General features: G+C 38.6%; 1 long non-coding RNA gene across 3 annotated transcripts in view; it reads right to left on the bottom strand.

The window, feature by feature from the left end:
- Positions 1-22,857, bottom strand: part of LOC135580691 (uncharacterized) — a 306,238-nt gene that overhangs the window by 11,059 nt on the left and 272,322 nt on the right. For all 3 annotated transcript variants that reach the window (XR_010475614.1, XR_010475613.1, XR_010475615.1), the window contains exon 7: positions 14,936-15,024. This is a non-coding gene — a long non-coding RNA (uncharacterized LOC135580691). The remainder of the gene's footprint in view (positions 1-14,935; positions 15,025-22,857) is intronic.

Below are 22,857 nucleotides of genomic sequence, written 5' to 3'. Positions count from 1 at the left end.
AATGATATCTGTCATGAACAGACCGACTCACTAGGGATTTAACATAAGCCAGGTTCATTTTATAGCAATACCCAGCTTTGGTACTTCTGATAAGCTTCCATGACAATGGAACAACTACAAGACTTGAAAACAAATAATGCTTTAGTCAATTAGACCTTATTTTTAAAAGGATTCATGGCTATTCAATGACTGAAAGTAGTTTGGCTTTTTCTCTCCTTCAGTAATTATTCTGATGTATTCCTTGTAGTTGAGCCAAAACATTTCATAGGTCAAGGAGACTTGATCAGATTTCTTGGGTCATCAGATGCAGCTCATAAGAATCTAAGATACGAATTTAACATAGCTAGCAACTCAGAGCTTATCAAATACAAATTAAATGCCATTTTAAAAATGGAAGAATTATTGCTGAATATTTGTGCCTTTCTATGCTGCTGAAACTATGAAACTCAGTTTAAGATTTTTCAAAGGGATTCCGGTGATAATGAGCTTGATAATGAATGCCACTATTTCCATTGCTAAATTAAATTTCCAAAGAGCTAAATTACCTCAAGGTGAAAAATGCTACGGCAGAGGAAAGCTTGGGAAGGTGTGGAAACCCTTAACACCGTGGGATGGTTGGTCAATACTGCTATAAAAACAACCATGAACATAAGATATGGGTTTTAAAGCATAAAAGTAATTAAGAAGGAAAAAATGAATGGAAGCTGAAAGTCACCCACTGCTGCTGAAAATTTTATCCATATTCTTCTGAGAGCATTACCAAGGTAAATTATATAAGGGAAAGATTTTCAAAGACACAGAAACACAAATAAGAACTCAACTCTCATTAAAGGCTTTTTTATCTGTTTCAAATAAATCCATTAGAAACAAATATAGAGCCTCAATTTATGGTGAAATGAGAAACAAATTGTTTTCCTCATAACATTATGAATTGCAGTGCTAAACCAAGGAGAAGAACAATTTAGATAACCCTATCACTCAGACAGCAGGAAAAAAAAAATCAGGGTTTTTTTTTTTACATTGAACAAGTGAGTGATGGTAATGAGAAAGGTATCAAAATGACAGTACAGAGACATTCATTGAGATAAACCTACCCATAAGGAAGGCACCCACAACATCATGATGATGATTTTTCAGCAAGATCATGACATACAACTATTTGACATTCTTCATGAAGAAATTCCCTAGAGCAGCACTGAGCACTTAGCAGCACTGAGTACTTTGTCTTAATCCAACAAAGCTCATAAAATACATGGAACAATGATTTTAAGCACATTCTTAAGGATGAGAAGGTACTGTTTGATTTGCTAGACAGTGGACAATTGTGCCTGCGCAGATTCTGTTAACAATGAACTTGAAATCTTAATATAATTTCTATCTAACTTTTCTGCCTGACAGCAAAGTGCCTGGAATATATGAGGGTATAACCAAAGTATCACAGGCATGTCTAAGAACTTTTCATTCAGGCTCAAAATATTGCTTTGCTCTAGTTTACCTAAATGGTAACAACAGGATTTAAAATAAGTCATCTTAGTCCTTTCCCTGCTTCCCACCACAAATCCGCATTTCTGGCAGAGTGAAGAGTTGCATTCATATTTAAGAAACATGAATCCCTTTTGAGCTCTCTAGAATACACAAAACTTCGTGCAAACATCTGGTTCACTCGAACATGCTCTTATTGTAAGCAGAAGAGCATATGCCAGTGTCGCCCAACCTGGTGATACCATTACAAAGCTGCAGATTACCAGTTCCATGGGAGGATGGACACAATCCTGGCTTGAAATGCTCCTTCATATCTATGATGATCAGACTACATACAGCTCTGAACTCTGGGAGAGTACATTGAACTTTGCAATTCCAATGCAAAACTCCCCCCCCAAAAAAAACCAAACCAAATCAAACCCAACCCACAAAATAAAAAGACCACAACCAACCAACGAACAAAACCAAACCCACAATTTTGAAATGTCTCCTTATTTTAGCACTTTAAAAATTCAGAGATGCAGTAAAACCTGAGTAAAACCTGTTCTCAGCTAACTGATAGTTCTAAGGTGATTTAATATCCTCAGATGAAAGTAGTCATATAAAAAGTGACAATAGATTGGTATTTGTTATTTCCTGACATACACACAACTTGTTCTCATTTATGTGGCAGCAATCTGAAGAAATCTCAGCATGGTTTATTGGTGGGGAAGAAAGGAATCATTTCCTAAGTGCCATGTATACAGGGAAGGATGTGTTAAACTAAAAGAATTGCAGCAGTTAAGGTAGGGAGAGAGCAGAAGTGTTTGAACAGCAGTAACTTTTCATAGGAAAATGCTGCATTGCATTTTCTCTGTGCATCTGAGCTGCCCCAAGTCTCCTCAGGAAGTTAGACAAAAACTTAAATTAGATGTTCTAGCAGTGAAGGACCAGTCATTCTGCCACAGGAGGAGAATGGAAAGGAAAAATGATGAGGAGATGCATTAGCTGGAGCTTACTTTGTGGACCCCAGCTTGCTGTCCCTGTTGTCTTTCTGTGAGTATGGGACGGTGAGGGAGACAGTACCACTGTGAGGGGCAGAAGCAGCCATTGTGTCTTACAGCCCACTAGGACCTCAGCAACTGGCACCTGTGCTGCCAGCCTGTCCAATTGGGACACAGCTCCTGGTGGCTTCTCCTGGGTGGGCAACCTGTGCTTAAAGCCTGTCTTGCTTCATCTTGTTGCACTTTACTATCTTCCAGCAAGATTAAAACTGTCCAGCACTGTCCTGCTGTCACTGAAGTCAATGTTAACACTTCTGCTGCCTTAATGGTGCATGGGGTGGAGAATAAGGAAGGACATACATCTACCTGAAAGGAGGTTGTAGTATGAACCGTGTTGGTCTCTTCTCCCAAGTAGCAAGTGATAGGATCATAGGAAATGGCCTCAAGTTGCACCAGGGGAGGTTCAGATTGGATAGTGGGAAAAAATTCTTCATGGAAAGGCTTGTCAGGCACTGGAACAGGCTGCCCAGGGCAGTGTTGGAATCACCATCCCTGGAGGGGTGATTAGACAAGGTTCTTAGGGACGTGGTTTAGCACTAGAGTTAGGTAAGGTTATGGTTGGACTTGATGATCCTGAGGGTCTCTTCCAATTGAAAATGATTCTGTGATTCAATGACAATTCTTATTTCCATGGCACTGAGTGGATGTTTTATCATTCAGCCATGGTTGGACAAATCTTTTATCAGCATGTATGCAAATGAAATCACAGGCAGTGCAGGGACTGGAGCCACACAGACAGCAGAAATAAAGACAAGGCAATGGGATCACTAGTGGCCTGACAGTGCTGCTGACTTCTCATTAATCTTATTTTCCATTAAAGAAAATTAGAACATAGACAAGAATAGGGGCAAATATCTGGAGTGCTTTTGAGGATTTATCATAAATTTCCCTGTGTTGAGAAATCATTTATATTTTAAGTTCTTTAGTGTATACTGTTAAATTGCTATCAGAGGGCTTTTTCCAGGTATTTTAGGAGACAAAAATATGCATTATTTTCCTCCTCAGTCTCTCTATTTTCCCTTAGTAACTTAGAAGTCTACTGCTTGACTTTAACCAAATTTGATTAAAGATGGTTATTTCAGAGAATTTAATTCAGGTTTCATGGATGTCAGTGACCAGCATCATCAGATGCTAGACAATCCAACCAAAAGGTGTACATAGCAAGAAAATCAATGGACCTCCAGAGCTGCATTACTCAAAGAAACAAATCTTCCAGAATAAATATATATCTGTCACGTGTACTATGAAGCAGAAATTAAACAAATAATCACTCTCAGCAGCAGCCTCACACTAATAATTCACAGTTGGTCAGCAGCAATTAACTTCTGTCTCTATGGCTGCTATAGTTCCCTTCTAGATTAGACTTTATGTAGCCAGGCAAAATTTTAAGATTATGTGTTGTTGAGGTTTTTTTGGTGTTACACCCCCCCCACAAACACCCCCTCTGTTAACAAACAACAGACCAAAAGCCATACTGAGTTGCTTCTTGCAAAACTAAGGCCTGAAATATTCCTATTCTGGTGTAAGGCTAGGGAAAAAATGGATTAGTTTTTAAAAATTTATTCCTCTTATTTCTTTCTTTCCATTTTTTTTTTCTCTACAGCATGTGCTCCTGAAGACCTTCACTGATATGGAAGCTGAGAAAGCAAACCTGATCCATTTTACAAATATTTAAAAATATTAAATAGGATTTCTTAACTGCATGATGAGTTTGAAAAAAGAATAAGTCAATTCATTACTTTGTCCACTAATCTTTACTTCCTTATTTTCTTTCACACTACAGATTTTCCTAAAAAGGGTAAAGCCCAAACTCTATAGATAGTTAGCACAGTTGTACTAACTTACAGTTTAACAATATGGTAAACAAAACCATTATTCTCTACTATGAAGGCAGCATTTATATTGACTACTAGAATAAAAATGGGTGATGTGCAACTAAAACCATGGCATAATAGCAGACACCAGAACCTTACTTGGCTATATCCAAGGGTTTATGACTTAATTATTTCAAAGTGATGAAATTGTGACACAAATTATCCATATATAATTTACTGCTTCTGTAAAGCTAGAGCTTTAAGAGTTCATAATACTCAGGAGCCAGTTTGATATGTCTGTATTCTAAGGAAGAATTATGTCAGTGGGAACAACTCAACTATTTCAGCATGGTGTTGTAGGCTCAAGATTTTCAGTGGTTAGTCTCTTATGAAAGAGATAATCCTTACTACTTTGAAGCCAGGGAGGTTTTCTTATTGCCTTCATTGGAAGCAGAATTGAACCATCATTAAACATCAAGTATTTAAGAGCTACTGACTGCAGTAAGAACCAAGGGAGACAGAGCAAATGCACTCCTTCTTAATAGATTTCAATCTGAAATTAAATTAAACTCCTAATTATTGTCTTCTGCAGCGGTGAATTCTAAGTGCCATAGCAACACTTGAGAAACTTTATAGGAAATAGGTATTTCTTAGAAGGGGGAATTAGAACTCACAGTCCTGAGAGTCCAGATATACTGGTTTTGCTTCTATTTCCATATAATTTACACCCTTCCCTTTGTTTCATACTCTGTTCCTTTCTTGAATGGAAGTATTCTCTTCTTCCAGTTTCTGTTTCCCTCTGTAAGAGGAAGATTGAGCTAAAACACGGGAGGTTCATCAGCAATCCACTAACCCCACTCTCCTGTAAACCCTAAAATATCAGACTTCATGAATTGATTTTCTATCACTCTGTGCTGCAGGCATAACTGTTAATGAAGTTGCCAGGTCTGTTGAGATTCTAAAGATTTATTTGTTATACTGAACATAATGTCAAGACAGAGAGTTATTGGTTGCTTTACTCTGGCAGTTTTATTCATGAAGCAGAATACGGGAACTTACGGAAGCTTAGCTCACTCAATACATCATCTGTGAAACTTAGTTAAAAGCTTAATGAAAACTTAGTTTAAAGGCAAACAATTACCTGTAACATGCAAATATTTTGTAAACAAATTATCATAAAACATCTAAGTAAATTATTCTGGCATATAATCACTTTAAGAAAGTTGTGGGCTGACTTCCTTGTACTAGCCCTTCATCAATCCAAACCACAGCAGTCGGTTACAGAAATGTGCCCTTAAATGTCCTACCCTGTTCAGTTTGTGTCCCTGTCCCCTCATATTTGAGTTCAGCTGCATCAAGGCACGTGTAGGAATCAAATCTGGATCTGGGACGCAAAAATCAGATCTGACACAACACACCAGTTTCCTACCTCTAGCAATAAATAAAAGCTCTCAACATGGTTATTTGTACAATAGCAGTACTAAGATTAACTTGGCAAGAGAGGAAAACCACTGTGTAAGGTGCTGTCTGTCCAGATATAACTGTGGCTCAATGCCAATGCCTCAGACTGGTTCCCTCCTGGCTCCCTGACCCTGATGAGCAAAATTGCACATCCCAGCAACTGTCAGGCTTGGCTGTGAGCTACCACAACCATCATCACACTTTCAGGGAATATAGGCTGCTTATCGAGAGCTGCTAGCTATCAATAGGCGCATACCTTTGACTCTGTTATCCATAGTCATTCAGAGTTGTCTCATGAGTTCCATGAACTGGAAACTTAGTTACATCTAGTTTAAAACAACAACAGCAACCAAAAATAAGAAATCAGTATGACTAACTTTCACCTGCATGACATAGGACATAGTTTAGAAAAACAATACCCCACTCTGAAATAATTAGCAAGAAAATATTTGAGTCAGAGGAGAGACTTCTTGCAAGCTGAAAGCTTAGACAGATTATTTCCAAACCAAAACCAGCATAATTTAGAATTTGGAGAAAATACAAGTGAAAGTCCTGAAATGAACGTAAAACTCTGTTTCTGGGTGGTTGGTTTTCTTTCCTGGAAGATCCTGTCTAGAAAGAGAGTTGTTCACTTCTGCAGAGATTGATTTCTTTCTGAACAAATCAGAATGAGTCAAGAAAGTGAAAAAAGTCTTTAAAGTAGTGACACTGACTCCAAACCCAAAAATTAACAAATTTCTTTTTTTTTCTTTTTTTTTTTTTTTTTCAATGGACAGCATTTTGGTAGGAATTAAGTAAGGAAAAGCAAATTTGATTTTTTGAATCCTTTAATAAAAGTTATACATGTTTCAGAAATCTGGATTTCCCATTCAAAGACTTAACATCCTGAACACCAGAAACATTTGAGATTTATTGGACCTAAACTCCTACCTTGAAGTGAAGCAAGGACGTTTCCATTTTCCAGCAAAAACAGGCTTTTCTGCAGTGAGTGTGCTACAAATCAAATCCATGTGCTACAACAGCCTGACCAGAACAGGCTTTGGGTGTTTGTACTCCTCCTCTCACAGGTAACTCTAGTGACACCTACTAGATACCAAACAAGGTCTGTCATAAAACCAGTTTGATTTCTTCTATTCCTCCTTAGCCCCCCAAGACATTCAAGTACTCCTACTTGAAAATAGTTGCCTGTGAATCTTGAAATATGAAAGTTAGAGCAGAACCAACAAAACACTTAAGTTTAATAATACATATTTGCCAAAATATGAATGTAGAGAATCAACATTTGTTACTACACAGAGGGGAGATACATGGCAGTGCTGTGAGGCAGGAAGGCTTTTCCAAGTTTGGGATCACTGCGTTGCTCAGGCAAGGAGAACTAAATTCCAATAAAATCTTTCACATCCTTCAACATGGTGGTGTGTTCTGTATATACTTTATCTTTTTGAAAATTACATTTTAGAATGTTTTTAAAAGATCTATTTTTTTTTTTGCCTTTCTTTTGTGAAGCAAAAATCTCTAGCTATAACAAGTCAAATAGAGAAGGAAAAGAATGTGATGAGGAATATATTTAGGACATAGAATAATAAAACAATGAATAAACACACCATGCTGCGCTCTCAGTGTTTTCCGTGTGTTACCCAACAATTTCTTTGCTTAAAATAGGAGAGGACTTGATCCAGTCATAAGATATTCCTCCCACACATTTAGTCCTACCTGATCTTACACTAGAATCGGTTCAGTAGGAATGGTGCTCTTCCAGTTCCAATATGTGCATTTTGCTTAGTGCTTCCACATTATTCTTTTGTTGTAATCTTCATTTAAATTCAGTATTATACTCCCACTCTCAAAGTACCAAATCATGTTCATGATTGCACTGTTTTGTGAATAATGCTTAAAATCACTCTTCAAATTATTTTGCTTTCTATGCTTCACTTATGAAATAGTTTAAAAAGTATCAAAACAAAAAGTAGTTTTAAGAGTGTCTTCTACCCCCCTTCCCAAGAAAAGCAAAAAGCAACAAAAGAAGAAGAATTCAGATCCAGCCAACTTGGGTGCTTTTGGTTTTCCTTTCCCTGGTCCTTTGTTTAGTTGCTAAGCTGAATATTGCAACTAACCCTGGCCAGAGGCAAAGTACAGTGCACATTTTTCACATGGTTCTACATATCATTCCAGGGATGTCACCTACAAACATACGGCACACATCATTTTCTGTAAAAGCCCTTCACTCAGCAGTCTCTAATGGCTGGATTTCTCATTTGACAGGCAAAGCTGAAGACAAAACTAGAAAAATGTTGCATTTTTTTTTCCTATTAGGTGATAGCACGAGTGTCTGTAGGATGCTCTCCCCTCAGCCAAACTCCACGCAATGACAGAGCTGTTCTATACACGTAAAATTGGCCTCTAATAACATTATCGCAAAAAGTTCCACAAACCAGGGAGAAAACACATGTTCTTGTTCAAGGTCACAGACCCAGGCTGAGCTGCTGTTAAATTAAAGTTACCCTTTTGAGATGCTTAAATTATCTGTGCCATGTGGATTGGGACAATTGACAGCTGATGAGAAAATTACTTCTGTATTACCTCAGGGGAATTCCCACACCTATTAGACCTCAGTGGAAATGAGATAAGTTTGCTTTAAGCTCCTTCCGGGCTGTATGCCAGAGTTTGGCAGAGTGCAGAAAAGAAACAGAGCTCCCAGGCAAGCAGTCACTTAGGCTTGGATTTGGTGTTTGAGAAAGAATGCCTAAATGAGGGGAAAAACAAACACACACACACAAAACCAACCAAACAAGAACCCCAACAACAACAACAAACACATGCTATGCTTTGATTAGATGAATCAGAGAATGCACCATCTTTCAAAAGAGGTAATTTTAAGGTAATTTCCAAAAAAGAGCTGGTGAATAGCTGAATCGGTGAAGGGATGGGGTATGCAAGCAAAGCTGAGACAGTAAAGAACCTGAGGTTATTGATTTAGCAGCCACAGGTTACAAAACAGTCTGTAAGATTATTATAGATCCTGATGTGTAATTTCTCAAATGCACATGACAGATTCATCATAAATAATAAACCAATGCATAAATGTAGCTTATATCTTGGGGGATAATGCCACATTCTTTTCACTTGCAGGTCATCAGCTGTCATTTTAATTCCTAGCATTAGGGTCTTCTAAATCCCTCAACATTGACGGTCCACTTCTACATAAATAATGTTGCACCCCTGCAGCTAGTTGAGTTTTCTAGGCAATACTTGAGTGTAACAGAGCAGAATAGCTTTTCTTAACTGTCATACAAGTAGCAGGGAAAGTGTAATTTTATTCACGCATTGCATGAGGAGCAACACAATAACAATATAACTCCTGAAGCTGTTCTGTCTCTTCCACCCCTTTGCAGCAGAGCTTCCCTTAAGGACCCCTGCAAGAGAATCTGGATTCTCATGTCACTGCTAGCTGGCACAGACCACACTGCAAGTAGAATATCCTGCAGCTAAATCCCTACTTGTTTCAAACCCCTGTGATTTGGGCTCAACACTGGTGTGTGGGAATGCCAAACATTCATACTGTTTAAGATTATCCAGGATGAAACTCTTAGACAGCTCTTAGAGGATCTTCTAAAGACTTATCAGGTTCTCTTACTTGCTACCTTTTTTTGTCTTGACAGGAACAGCTTGGCTCCAAGAAAGGGATTTCACAAAGTATTCCAAAATTCCCTTGAATGAACCTGCCTTTTCTTCATCTTCTTTCTGCTTTCCATGGTGCCTCATCTGCTTCTGTCCCTAGCCCTTACCTCTCCTTGTACAGAGATTTCTAGGCTCTGAACTCTCCCATTAATTCCAGTAGGGTCCTAAAAATTGATTGTTGAAAAGTAAAAATTCCTTTACAAATCTACTTTGCACACTCCCAGCAGGGCTTGGATTATGTATTCTGCAGGACTGTGATGATCGTGAAACGACACAAACATTCTCTTGCTTATACTTTATAAGCTGTCAGTGAAACTCTTGGCAACAGATCTCCAATTAAATATTCACTTTTCTTGAGTGGTCTCAGTCAGATAATTCTGCCAAGATAACTCAAGCTACCCAGCTAAAGCTTACTACATTATTTATTAGAGCAATAGTAAGTCAAATAGTCATTATCATCAGTGTATTTATAGACTTGTTTTACTTTCTTTTAATCTAGGCAGAGCTAGATAGCTTCTTTCAGAGTTTGCTATTAACCCTGGGTTTACTAAGGGTATACGAACACATTTTCTTTCCAGGTAAGGGCATTAAAGGTTTATATGTTTGTTTATTTGTTTGCTTTCTTTTTGCCTTAACTTTGTCTTTTATTAAAAAGCCACAAAGAGAAAGCAGTGGAAAAACACTACAAAAGTGGTGTAAGCTCTTGGCTCACAGGGTCCCAGCTGTCATCTGACTGTGGATTTTAAAATGACAAAAAACAACATACAAGTGAAAATAACATGTCATTTCTCTTCTCACCCACCTCTAGATAAGTGGAATTTCCATTAAAAAAAAAAAAAGAAATCAAGGTAATTTGGTTTCACTTGACAGCAGGAACTAAAAGGATATCAACATTAGTGTCATCACTAGTATCCTGGATTCCTCCACTGTGATGTTTCTGCCTAATAGAAGAGGACACTTTTAGAGTCAGATAAAGTCAAGCTCAAAGAGCAAATGGACATTGCTCTTACATTCAACAAACATCAACGGATACTTCATATTTGAGCTTGAACTTACAAAAGGGATAAATACGGAGGAAATAAAACCCATTTCTAGACATTGCAGCTGACATTCATCAAACGATCAGTAATGTTACATGTTTTTTTCCATTGGCCAACTATAAACATGCATGGCAACATCTTCTTGTACAACATTTTCGTTTGTATAAGACACAGTAGTAATTGTAATTGTATAACTGATAATCCCCTAGATTAAAACTGTTTCTAAAGCCTTCCAATTCAAGGGAGTTAATTTCCACCTGTGAGACTTCTGTCATCAGATGTCAGGGCTGCAGACAGTATGAAACAGAAAAGAGCTACTAAATAGTTCAGTTGTGACACAGTGGTCCACGACTGTGTCCATATATACATCAGTCATCTGCTCAGCCAAATCTCCTTCCTGTTTTCCTCAACATTCACCCAGACGTTCTTAAGCACAAGTCAGGATCAAGATGTAAATGAGTCAAATTTATTTTAAACCTGGATCTCCTATAGCTCAACAAGAAGTGGAGAAAAGTACTTAATAGTTTTGGTTCCCATTCTGCCCATGCTCTGCCATGTTCCCAACACCTGCAGTCTCTATACTTATATTTCAGTAAGGTCCACATTAAGAATTGCTATGAGGTGGTTCAGATTTCCACAGGGTGCAAGGCATCATCCAGTTTTTCTGTTTTAGGTGAACTACTCTTGTTTCTTGGGATGTCTTTGACTCTTGTCATCCTCCCTGTTGCTGCCTCCCTGTGGCTCCACATATTGCACTACATATTGCATATTCACTACAGTATAAGGACATAGCACAAGGCAGGTTAATGGACCCTCATCTGATCTCTAATCCAACCTCCTGCTCAATCAAGATGAGCTACCAGGTCAGATCAGGTTACCCAGAGCTTTATCCAGTCTGATCATGAAAATTGCAAAGAATGGAGATCTGCACAACCTAATTCATCAACCCATTCACTGTCCTCATTGTGACAGTTTCTCATATCCAGTCAGCAACTCATAGAGCTGCAAGTGTAATTCCCACTGCACCTCACCATCTAACTTTTTGAAGTAGGTTCCTAGTTCTTCACGACTTCTACAGTCTCCCTGTAGAAATCAATGGAAAATCTACATGCGAGTTTTCTACTATTAATTTTTATTACCTGACAAATGAATTAAAAATGTCCTTACCTAGAAGATTTGGTTGACTTTTCCACATGACTCAAAGTCTTTTTCATGGTTAAAGAATGTAAATCTGATCCATGTTCTTGTTGTCTAACACTCTATGACCATTTTGTTAATCTGCTTGCAAAACAACAAATACCGGGGCTTTTAAACTTATTTCCTTTGAGTATTCTTCCCAGAATGTACCTAAAGAAAGCCAAATGAAAAGTCCCTGTATCCTTGCCTTCAGTTCCAGGCCAGCCTGGAAGTATATCGAGGTACTCTAAATTGTATTAACTGTCATTCCTTGTGGCATTGCTTGTACTAGAAGTTCCAGGACAAAAGATATAAAGAATAATCTTTTCTGCTCCTGCTCACCTGGGATTTCTTCACTTTGAGAGAATCCTTAATTGAAACTAGCAAAAGTGGAAAAATCCACCACAAGCAAGAGTGGCTACACACAAAAAAATCTGATCCGGTGTCAAGCATTACTTTAGTTGCTTATTATATACATGTGTATATATATATATATATATAAAAGACTGATGAAACAGAAAAAATTAATCTCCACAGACAGTCTGCAGAACACATAAAAAATGTTTTATGAATATAAATTTGCTTTGTTCATATTCCTTTTTGTTTGCATTTCCCAAATACTCCAGTGAAAAAACTTTCCTAGCACAAGTCTTTCCAAAGATTTAGTATCATAGGCTCAAATTGCAAATGAGGAATGGTACACTCAAATATATGGTTCACATTGCTTTTAGTTATAAGTCATTTCAAGAGAGGACAGGAAAGTTGCCACATGCCTTCTTAAAATGAATATTCATAATTGAGCATTTGTGAATGACTGAGAATTACTGATTTTAAAAGATGAATTAGAATGCCTGCAAATAATTGAGTAATATACAAACGGGAGAACAGTGGACTGAAGAGATTAGACAAATGGTTACACTTCAAACTGAAAAACACAACCATGTTTTTGAGTAAGACAGGTAAAACCCTGCTTCTCTTATTTTGCATGATGTTTAGCAACTACCAGTGAACAAACTGCCTAGGTTGACCACCCTCAGCCCTATACCATTGAAACCTTCCTTTGACTTTCTTGCAAAGGGACATATGTGTGTCCTGAAGTCTGTGTGTGTGAGAAACTCAGGTTTCCTTCTCCTCCGAGATACTAAATAGGACAAAGGTCTTACACTTGAGGGAAGTGGTTGTTTTCTGACCCTCAGCTTGATTGTACACCAGCCAAAAGCTACCAATAAATCATAGCCAGGCACACTGTGCTTTAACCCTACCCATAGTCCCCAATTAATTAACCTAAAGTGAAAATGTCCACAGAGCCTCTTGTCAGCCTAACTTGCATGAGAAATTCTTGCCTAGCCTCCAAAATTGCAAACAACGCAAAACATCAATAGTATTTCATAAGCACAAGTTCAAGAGAGTATGCTGTTCCATGACTATAAAAAAAATAATTACTGTTTACCATAAGAGATTTCCCTACAGAGGGTATGTGGAAAACCATCAAGAGCCATCACTCACAAAGTTTATGCTAGCAAAAATCAGACTTTGTGCTCAAATTCCACGCTCAAGTACAAGAATGAAGGTGACTATCACTGTAAGCATCTCCAGGCCAAAGCTACAGCAAGGGAAGATCAAGAGTGGTTTCTGAAAGAACGTCTGTGTGGGACCCACCATACTCAGCTGTCATGTGCAGCTGCCCAGGAATGGGGTTCACATCTGTAGAGCAGTGACTGGAAGAAGTCCAGGGGAGGGTGGAGTAGAAGAAGAGGGCTCAGAGTGCTCAAGACAGAGTTCTGATCTTAAGTACCCTTGAATTATAGGCTGTGTTGGAAACTAAGAACATCTGGAAACCAGGTTTCTACAGAGAACCTTGGAGGAAATTGTGTGCACGTGCACAAGTGCACGTGTAAATAAAGCTTCCCTGCTTCGGTCATTGCTGGTACATGCAGATTTCATTCTTCATATATCTACTGACTGCTATCAATATACAATCTCAGTCGTAAACTGTGACTCATGCCTAAGTTTGTTTTTCTTTTTTCCCTTAAGCACTAGTGTTTGATTTTTCATGTCACTCTGTGTGCTACTAAAGGGCCAAATTTTGAAATATTTTAATCAAGAAACACATCTGCTATAACCTGTTAGAGCCAGGCATTTGTAACTGATTGTTTTGACCCTAAAGAGTGTATTGAGAGACAGAGAAATGAATTGCGACTTCAAATTTAGCCTGAATAAAAAAGAAAGTGAGGGAAAATGTTTCTTTTTGGTAGAAAATCTAATTTCACTAGAGACTTAAGGCTTAATAGGGTCTGGAACCTTGGCTTGTCCCACAGAAGGGAATATGTCCAATGGAGGAGAGTTGTGCTTCATGAACACGAGGCCCCTGAGTAGAAACCCAAGAGCCTGCATCGATTTTCTACAGCAAGAGACTGCAGCATTCCCTCATGTTAAAGTTAATTCTGTTTGATACTGTTTATCTGGCTAAGACACATTGACACGGAACATTTTTCAATATAAGAAGATTTAGACTCCTATTTGTGACCACTGTCAGAGAGGATTCCTGTATTGCTTGGCTGAGAGCAGCCTGTGAGAATTGCCTGCCACTAACACGGTGGTATTTCCAGGTGTTGTCACTGAAATGTCACTCTAACAGATTCCCTGAAGAATCCTCATTCCCTGACACAAGCACAGGCGAGATTTATAATAATGTCGTCAGGAGTCTTAAGAAGTCTTCCCCACTCAGCTTCCCAGTTTTGCATCTGCTTCCACAGATACAAGTCTTTTGATACAAGTGTCATGCAAAATTATTTGCATCTTTCATATTTTTAATGTGGCAGGCTCCACTATCCCCACCCACTACTACTTCTATTTCAGGGAGGTGTTTTATGACTAACTCCACTTAAAGAGTATGTTATAATAGAGATCAGATGGTAAGAGACTTAAGGACCATGAGCTTTGGCAAGCAGAGAATGGAGCCCTAAACATTTCTATGCCTAAATCCAGTTTAGAGTGCAGGGATGAATGGCAGAACATGCCCATCTTTTCCCCTTCTCCTTGCTGTCCTCCTTCTTCCCCAAACCACTTGTGTTTGTTTCTGTTCGATGAAGTTACACGTGACAGTCTTCCTCCTAGTGAAGTTTTGATTCTGGATAGATAAATGGGTGATAATTATGAACACTGTTCCAGCCTGGCAGTTTACATATCTTGATCATTCACACAAACTCTACATCCTTCAATATAACGATGTGCATCCTACCTTTATTTTTGGATCTTGGTAAGTGGTATCAAATACCAAAAATTTCTTCTGTCCCACCTCTTAACACTGCTAACAAGCATTCAGATGCCCTGTAAGAACAGAGTAAGCAGCACTTTCATTATGAGCCAAAATACTTTAAAAAATAGTTTATATTTGAACATGATCTCAAAAAGAATAATATATCTACTACCCATGTTATTTTAATGGTAAAAGAAGTTTACATTCTTAAATGATTCAGAATACAGGAGGTTTATCAGGTAGCTGTTGTACCACTTAATTGTGTAGATCAACAGGTGAAGAAGCAGTGGAACTGTCAGGAAGCTTAATTGACTTCTTGGACTAAGACACTCATCTGTAGAGAAGTTAAAAGCCTGGAGCAAGGCCTGAGTTTCTTTTTACAAGTCTAAAATGAAATGTCTATTGATGTGACACTAAGCATCATTCACTTCATAAACAAACCACTAATATCATATCAGTATGTAAATATCAGACCAAATCCCAACAGAAGTCCTCAGTGGAACTGTGGATACTAATCAAAATTCCCCAAAATGAAACTCACTCAGCGTTTTCTTAATTAATATCAGGTCCTCAGAACACGCTGAAATTTAAGTGCTGTAATCACAGGCTGCACCGCAGTTCTCTAATTAGCAAGTGTTCATGGAATGTGCTGCTCTGCAATAGGACACATCCTACAATGGCTCATGAGTGGGAAGGTAACAGACACATTTAATAACACAAATTAACTTGATGATAGCGAGGACGCCTCTCTGTCAGTGATATCACAAATTGAATTATCTGCTACCTCACTCATGATGAACAATAAATAAGAAAGCAGCACAATTGCTTGCAAATAAAACAGCACAAGATCAGCTTAAATATGTCTGTCTTGGCATCTCATTGACGTAGCAGCATTCACTCCCTTAGCTCTAATACCATTTGTTTGTAGGTAAACTGGATCTTCAGCATTATCTTAATTAAGCTTTTAAAATTTAATTTCCTTTTTCAAAGGAGAGTATCACGGGCACTACGCAGCGTGTTTTCATTAACAATGCAGCAGCTTCAACAAACTACTTTCAAGATGAACGGAAACGAACAACAAAAAGAGCTCTATCAGGCAATGGCCCTGTGGGGGCAGAGACAGACACTGGGCAACACAAGTCTCTCGACAGTCACCCTAAAACACAATAGATGTCCCAAAGGAAGTGAGTTACTAAGCAATTAAGCTGCAAACTATGTTTTACGGCCACATAGTTTATTTAAATTAAACTTTGAGTTTGTAGGCAAATGTTAAATACTGTAAATCAAGAGTTCTTTTCAGGTTTTTGGTTTTTTTTTTTTATATTTTTAGATTTAACTGAAATTAAACCCCGCTGGTTTTTGACTTTGAAAGCAGTTGAAGAGACTAGCAGATTATTTTAAAACAGAAGAGGTTTATCAACTGTTGTAGCTCATTCAAAGAGATTTCAAGACCACTCTTGTCAGTTCAGTAATTAATCATATTAACTGCAGATTCAATACCCTTACTTGGCACTTGCTAGAACTGCAGATTCAAAAAGATCCAAGACAATGAGTGATCCAAATAGGTAAAGTGTGATGAATTTTTTAAAACTTTTATTAAGTGCAATGAATCTTTGGTGTCAACCAAGACTGCAAAATACAGAAATATTAGTCTTTCCCTGCCCCTCACACCCCCCCCCATGCCTTCCATGTGATTCTGGACCCTCCACTTAAATGCAGAAGGTATAATATCCCATGAGTCATGACTGGGAGATAAAGATGAAGTGACAGCAACTGAGCTTAAAATTTCACAGCTCATAGTTACACTGATGTAGTTTGAACAACTGCAGATAAGGTTTGTGTCTGTAACACGCTGGTATTTTAGTTTATGCACTTAACATATTATGCAGTCTTTTGCAGTTATAACATGCTATTGTAACCAAGTATGTGAGTGCATATCAGTTAATCCATCATTTTTTTTGGCAAGTATATATGTAAAAACACTGCAATTCTAAACTATTTGTTCATGCTCTTAACCAAAAGAGATTTCCATATTCTGTGATTCCATTCAATTACATCAAATGCCTTTTTCACTGTTTTGTGCAACTATGGAACTGTAGTTGATCATTCTACTAGACTTGATCTCAGACATACTCCAAATGTGATATGGAGAACTGAATCAGAGGTACGAAAGCTGTTCGTCTGGTACGAATGACAGCATTTTGATTAAAGACACACCAATGCTGACAGTTGATTGTTAGAATACTTGAATAAAATTTAGGTTTTTCAATATCTTGTAGGAAATAGCCTTCAAAGACTGTATTATACTATCTGCAACATTTGATTGGGAAGATGACTATTCTAATGCAACTGTTTCAGAAATAGCTTAACCCAAGCAGCACTTGAAACAACAGGAAGAGACAGGAGAATGGGACAAAGGGATTAAAAGTGAACCTGAAAATACTTCTTCAGAAGCACTCTTTGTCACCTAGTGGAACGAGTGCCTCAAGTAGGAGACTTCAAGGTTGTAGCCATTATGTGAACTATTTTATTTTAATCTCAAAGAGAAAGTTAGAGGAAAAGTACTTAATGAAAAAAAAAAAAAAAGCTGAAAAAACATGAGCAAGTACAAACTCAATACCAAAAAGCTACGCCAGAAAACAAGGCTGAGATTCAATCAGTTAAGCAGCTGTTAGCACAAATCTCTTTCTTTCCTTCAAATGTGATGAGAACTTTTTGGCTATGGTCTGTGGTGAAGCTGCCCTGTAACACCAATTCTAAGAATTTAAGATGTAGATTCTGAAATTGTCCAGTAATTGAGAGGAACTACGAAGAAAGCTTTCAACATGTTACTGACAAAAAAGGGTGTCGTGGAAGAAAGCCTTATCACCTCATTCCACAGATCTCTTTCTTTACTGCATTTCAGGTTCAAAATTAAAGTAAATTTAAAGCAAATTTTGTTTCTGCTCTTCCCATCCTCCTCCCACCCCCCCCCCCCCCCCCGCCCATTTCCCCTCCAGTCCCCCAAGTAGATTAAGCCAAGAAAGCAGTAACTTCTCTGACTGAAAGAACAAATTGTTGAGACTCGTACTTTTATTAGAATAAGAAAGCCAGGAGCACAAACATTCTGCTGCAGAAGATATAATTATGTGAGGACAGTGGAAACAATGCTGTTCAACACCAAATCTTCATTAATCTAAAACTCAGACAGGTTATGTGGGAAATGCCACTACTGGTCCTTTACTACTACTTTAAGCAAATGACTCAGGTCTCTCTAGTGCGATGACAGGTCCTGGTCAAAGAAGGAACTGATAATCTGTAAGACTGAGATCAAAGACTCAGTGATCTGGAAGTAATTAATTTGCTTTCTTGGACATACAGCAAGACCTTACCTCCCATTCCATAATATTCCAGGACACTGAGGAGTACAACTGAGGCTTTCTTGTAAAAAGGCATATGAGGCACGTGGTTAGCATGCCTAACGTCTTCAATTAAGTCTGCTGCTTCCCTGTAGATTCTAACCTGCAACTATAATTTTTACTTCCCAGCATAACACTCTCCTGGGCTGTGTTGCCTAATCTGGTGTCACTCCTAGACTCATATGGCAGGTAAACTCACAGGTAAAACTCTCAAGATTACATCTTGCTTTGCACAGCACGGCAAGCAGAAGAAATTATAAATCCATCCATATCCTACTTCCCCGAGTTTGGATTGTAGCCACGGATTTATGAAGTCCTTTCATCCAAAGGTGTGGCCTCACTTTTGCAGCTTTTAGTTTTCAGTGTTATCTCACTTCACATATATAATTTGATTTAGTAAGGTAAATGTATGCTGATTATCATAATGTCCCTCTTTACGAAGCAAAGACAGGCCACAGGATACAAATACAATTTCTTCCATAGCTGCCCATCTCCTCCTCCCCCCATCTACACACATGCAATTTACATCTGCTATTGTTTATTTCCCTCAAAAATGATCTGATAAGGCAAAATGTCCATAACTGTGGTGATTCAATGTTACTCAAGTACAGGCTAGTAAGATGACTTCATGCCAGTACCATTTATTTCCAAACAAACAGTTATAATTTGCCAAAAACCTTTAACAACTGCACAGTTACATAGGCATTGAGTCTCTAACTTCCTTTTAATGTTTCTTAGGCAAACCAGCAAAATAGAAAACCCTGCTGCTACACTGAAGAACAGTTAAGTACAGGCCAACAACAAAGCAATTGTGCTCTCAAGGCTGTGCACAATCCCCTTGTGCGCACTGATTGCTGCAGCCTGTCATCTCCTGTTGGTATGAGAAAGAGACTCTGTGTGGCAAAAAAATCATGCAAACCAGCTATTATACACAGGTTTTTATGTAATAGATTAGGATATTCTATTTAAACTAGAATGGACCATGACAATGAGAACACATGTGCATCTGTTAATGTCCACACATCTTATGCGTAATTTAACATCCTTCAAGACCTCAGGAAACTACCCATTCATGATAGTTGATGGTCAAGTCAGATTTTTCTAATTTAAATAGTACAGGGCAAAAATCTTGATTTTAAGACACTTTTTTCATAAAGTTTTCATTCCAAACCATTTTTGAATCACAGATTGACATTTATAACAAACCCTTGCAACCTAGTTTATTACCACAAGTAAGACTTCAATATTTTAGTGCTGTCAGATTAGCTGATCGTAATATACACAATAAATAGTAAGTTTAGCCTTAAATCTTAAATGGCAGATGACTGCCTTCCCTAAGAGTCTCCCTATGGCCTTCAGACTTCTGTCTTCATAATGTAAATACAGGCTAAATTCCAGATTAATCCTTGATTCTTTTCCAGGTAACAAAACAGAAAGCTATACTCCCCTGAGCCTGCAGTGGTATCAACTGAAGGTTTTCTTACCAAGTCAATTAGCAATATAAATTCCACCCAGATGAAAGTATTTAGGTGCATGGTGAGATCGTTAACCTTATTATACCATCCTGTCTTATTTTCAGGCTTCCCACTAATCTGCTGCTAATAGATACAGGTGCCATAATTATTGCCTACAAAGGTTTGTCCCTATAAAGGAAATAATTTGTGCCACTGTCATTTATCACTCATGTTTCTAAGGTGCCTCTTAACCTAACATGTGGAAAACATTACAAACATTTTGTACCTCCACAGAGGGAAGTGCCAGTGCTTCTGGTTATCTGCTTGTTCTCATCTGTGTCCCCACAGCCAGCCAGGTTGCACTGGCTCACTTCAGAGCCCTGGTGTTCAGGTAATATCTTGTGACACAGCTGAGGATCCTGAATTTTGCAAAATTGTAGTTCAGCTGCCAGTCTCGTGGCCTGTTCCTGAGGAAATTATCTTTCCTCCACACTAACTTGTCAGTGCTATGTGTAAATGCAAAACCTACAGCCAGTGTGAAAGGCCCTAATGCACAGCCCCGCCTGGAGGGACCCGATAGCTGGTGGCATTCTGCTACAGGGAGACTGATGAGGACATTGACTTTGAATGATATGGCTTTGCATGCCATCAGAAGATTGCACAACTGAAGCACCCCGCAAGCTCACTCTCTCTGAAGGCAGTGCAAATCAGTATTGTGCAGAGTCCTGCTATTCAAGGCTACTTTGCTTTCGAAAACTTCTATCTGAGACACCCTCCTTAGAGTAGCACCTTGCTGCTCTCTCTCCTCAAAGCACAATCCAATACTAACCCATTAAGACTGAACACTTTATGTGGCCTTGTGACTCACTGTAACTCACTTCAATTAATTTGTTGTTTCCATGTCCTTGACGGTTTTGGTACAAGTAGGCAGTATTCTCTGGATACGTTCATTTCCTCAAGCCTTGCCACACATGTCTGTTAGCTACTTCTTTGTATTACTAATGAGTCTAAACAACACCTTGAGACGTCTTGATTAGCATGTTAATTAGGAAATTTCTAGTAGGCACTTTGTGTGACAGCTTACTCCCAAACACCAACAATAAAATGTGTCCAGATTGAGACATCAGGCTGAATTATAAAGATGGATACACTGGAAATGCTTGTCAACCAAATCAGTCTTCTCTCCCTACTCCCAGTCCCTTTCCTCAGCTTCTGTAGGGCAAGCCCTTAAAAACTAGTACTTGAACAAAATTAGTCAGGCACTGGCTTCTCAAGCAGCCTCCTGTGACTCTCCCCATCTTTCTCTTCTTTACTGTACATACAAACACAGATATGGGACTGAGAGCTACAGAGAGAAAGACTAGTCCACTGCTCTGAACACCTCCTTGCTAGCTGAGACCTGACCCAGCCTGCAGCTCATAGAAGGCTATGGGAATATTTCCAATGATTGTTGCGGGCTTTGAGTAATGCCCAAAAGGTCAGATTATGAAACATAGTCTGCTTTTCTGCTGTACAAGACAATATCCTTGCTGCATGCAACTCCCAGCTGATGTAAAGCCTGTGCTATCCACCTTTCCCCGTATCTCATTGCACCACACTAGTGGTAAAAAACATTGACTTCCCAATATTTGGTTAAAATCAGCAAGGTTATCAGATAGGACCTTTCACACACACTCCTCTCCTTCTGCCTTCTTCTTCCAAAACAAACTTAGGGCCAAAAATGAATCCAGGCCCGTACACATTTAAGCACTGTTTATTTTGCCTTAAAGAAAATCCCTCTTAACCATTTCTCACACTGCTGTTGTGGAGTTAAGCTTCATTCACCACACATCCACTACACAAGCAACAGGGGTGAAACACAGTTGCAATAAGCACTAATCTCCAGCTGACTGAAGAATGCTGATGTTTTTATTGTACATGGGTTAGCGAGGAAGGGAAAATACATATCACTGATCTCAGTTGAATTATTTTTTTTTTCAATAAGATTTTTTTAATATGGATGGATTCTCATAGTGTCCCAGTTCTCTCGCATAGTTTCCCACTGAGCAGTGCTTTAATTTGGTATTAGTTTCAGTATTTTCAATGGAGTTATCACAAAGTAGAAGGACTTTTGCACAAAACTATACACAAAGATTAGGCAAAGTCTGAGTGATACTATCCCAGGTGTCTACCCTAATCCATGGCAGAAAGTTGCTACCCTGGAAATAAGGCCATGTTTGTCAATAGTGTATTACCAACATATTTAATTAAACTAGGGCTGGAAGTTGTCTACATAACATACTGGACTGTGAACTTTGACAGGTGAAAAGAAAAACAGCACCATTCCTACCATTTCCACTCCAAGGTGGTAACTCTGCAAACATTGCCAAAATCTGAGTTTATCCCTCTGAGCTCTAGGACATGAGTCACCACCACGTCACAAGGTGAGGTTCATCTCATTTATTCTAATCCACCTGGATTACAGACAGCTCCTGCAAACCAGTGTCCACACTTTATCTCCATCCCCCTCCACAAAAGACAGACTGGATGGCTTTGACTTGACAGGTAACATTTAGGAGGCTAATGTAAAGCAAGAGCCTACCCTTGACATGCCAGAATCCAGCTGGTTTAAGAGATTAAATCAATAAAACCTGGGGCCTTCTCTCATGGTTCGGACCCATTATTTTCACTGCCTGCCTTTTGATCACTTTTCCTTTCACTAACCTTGTTGTGGATTAGGTCAGCTTCAACACAAAATTAACTGTGTCAAATTTAATTCACCATTATACAAGACAGAAGCACATTCAGGCCTAGAAATCTCTTGCAGTAAAATGCTGCCACAAAAGGGTATTATTTGCTGGTGTCTAGCTCAGTCAATAATTTATTCTAGTGGCAGTAAGTTGCTTGACACAAAGATAGGGGAACACATAGAGGCGCAGAAGATTTGTGTTCAGACGTGTGAGGTTATTAAAAAGCCAGCAAAGAAATGCTAATTTTCACTCTGAAGGTTTGAGATGAGGATTGTGGGAGCTACTGGTTCTGTCACCAGTTCGAGTCCCCTGGTAAATAAAAG

Source organism: Columba livia, chromosome 12 (assembly GCF_036013475.1).
Source record: "Columba livia isolate bColLiv1 breed racing homer chromosome 12, bColLiv1.pat.W.v2, whole genome shotgun sequence".
In the NCBI taxonomy this organism is placed as follows: Eukaryota; Metazoa; Chordata; class Aves; order Columbiformes; family Columbidae; genus Columba; species Columba livia.
This window is presented reverse-complemented; position numbering and strand designations above follow the sequence as displayed.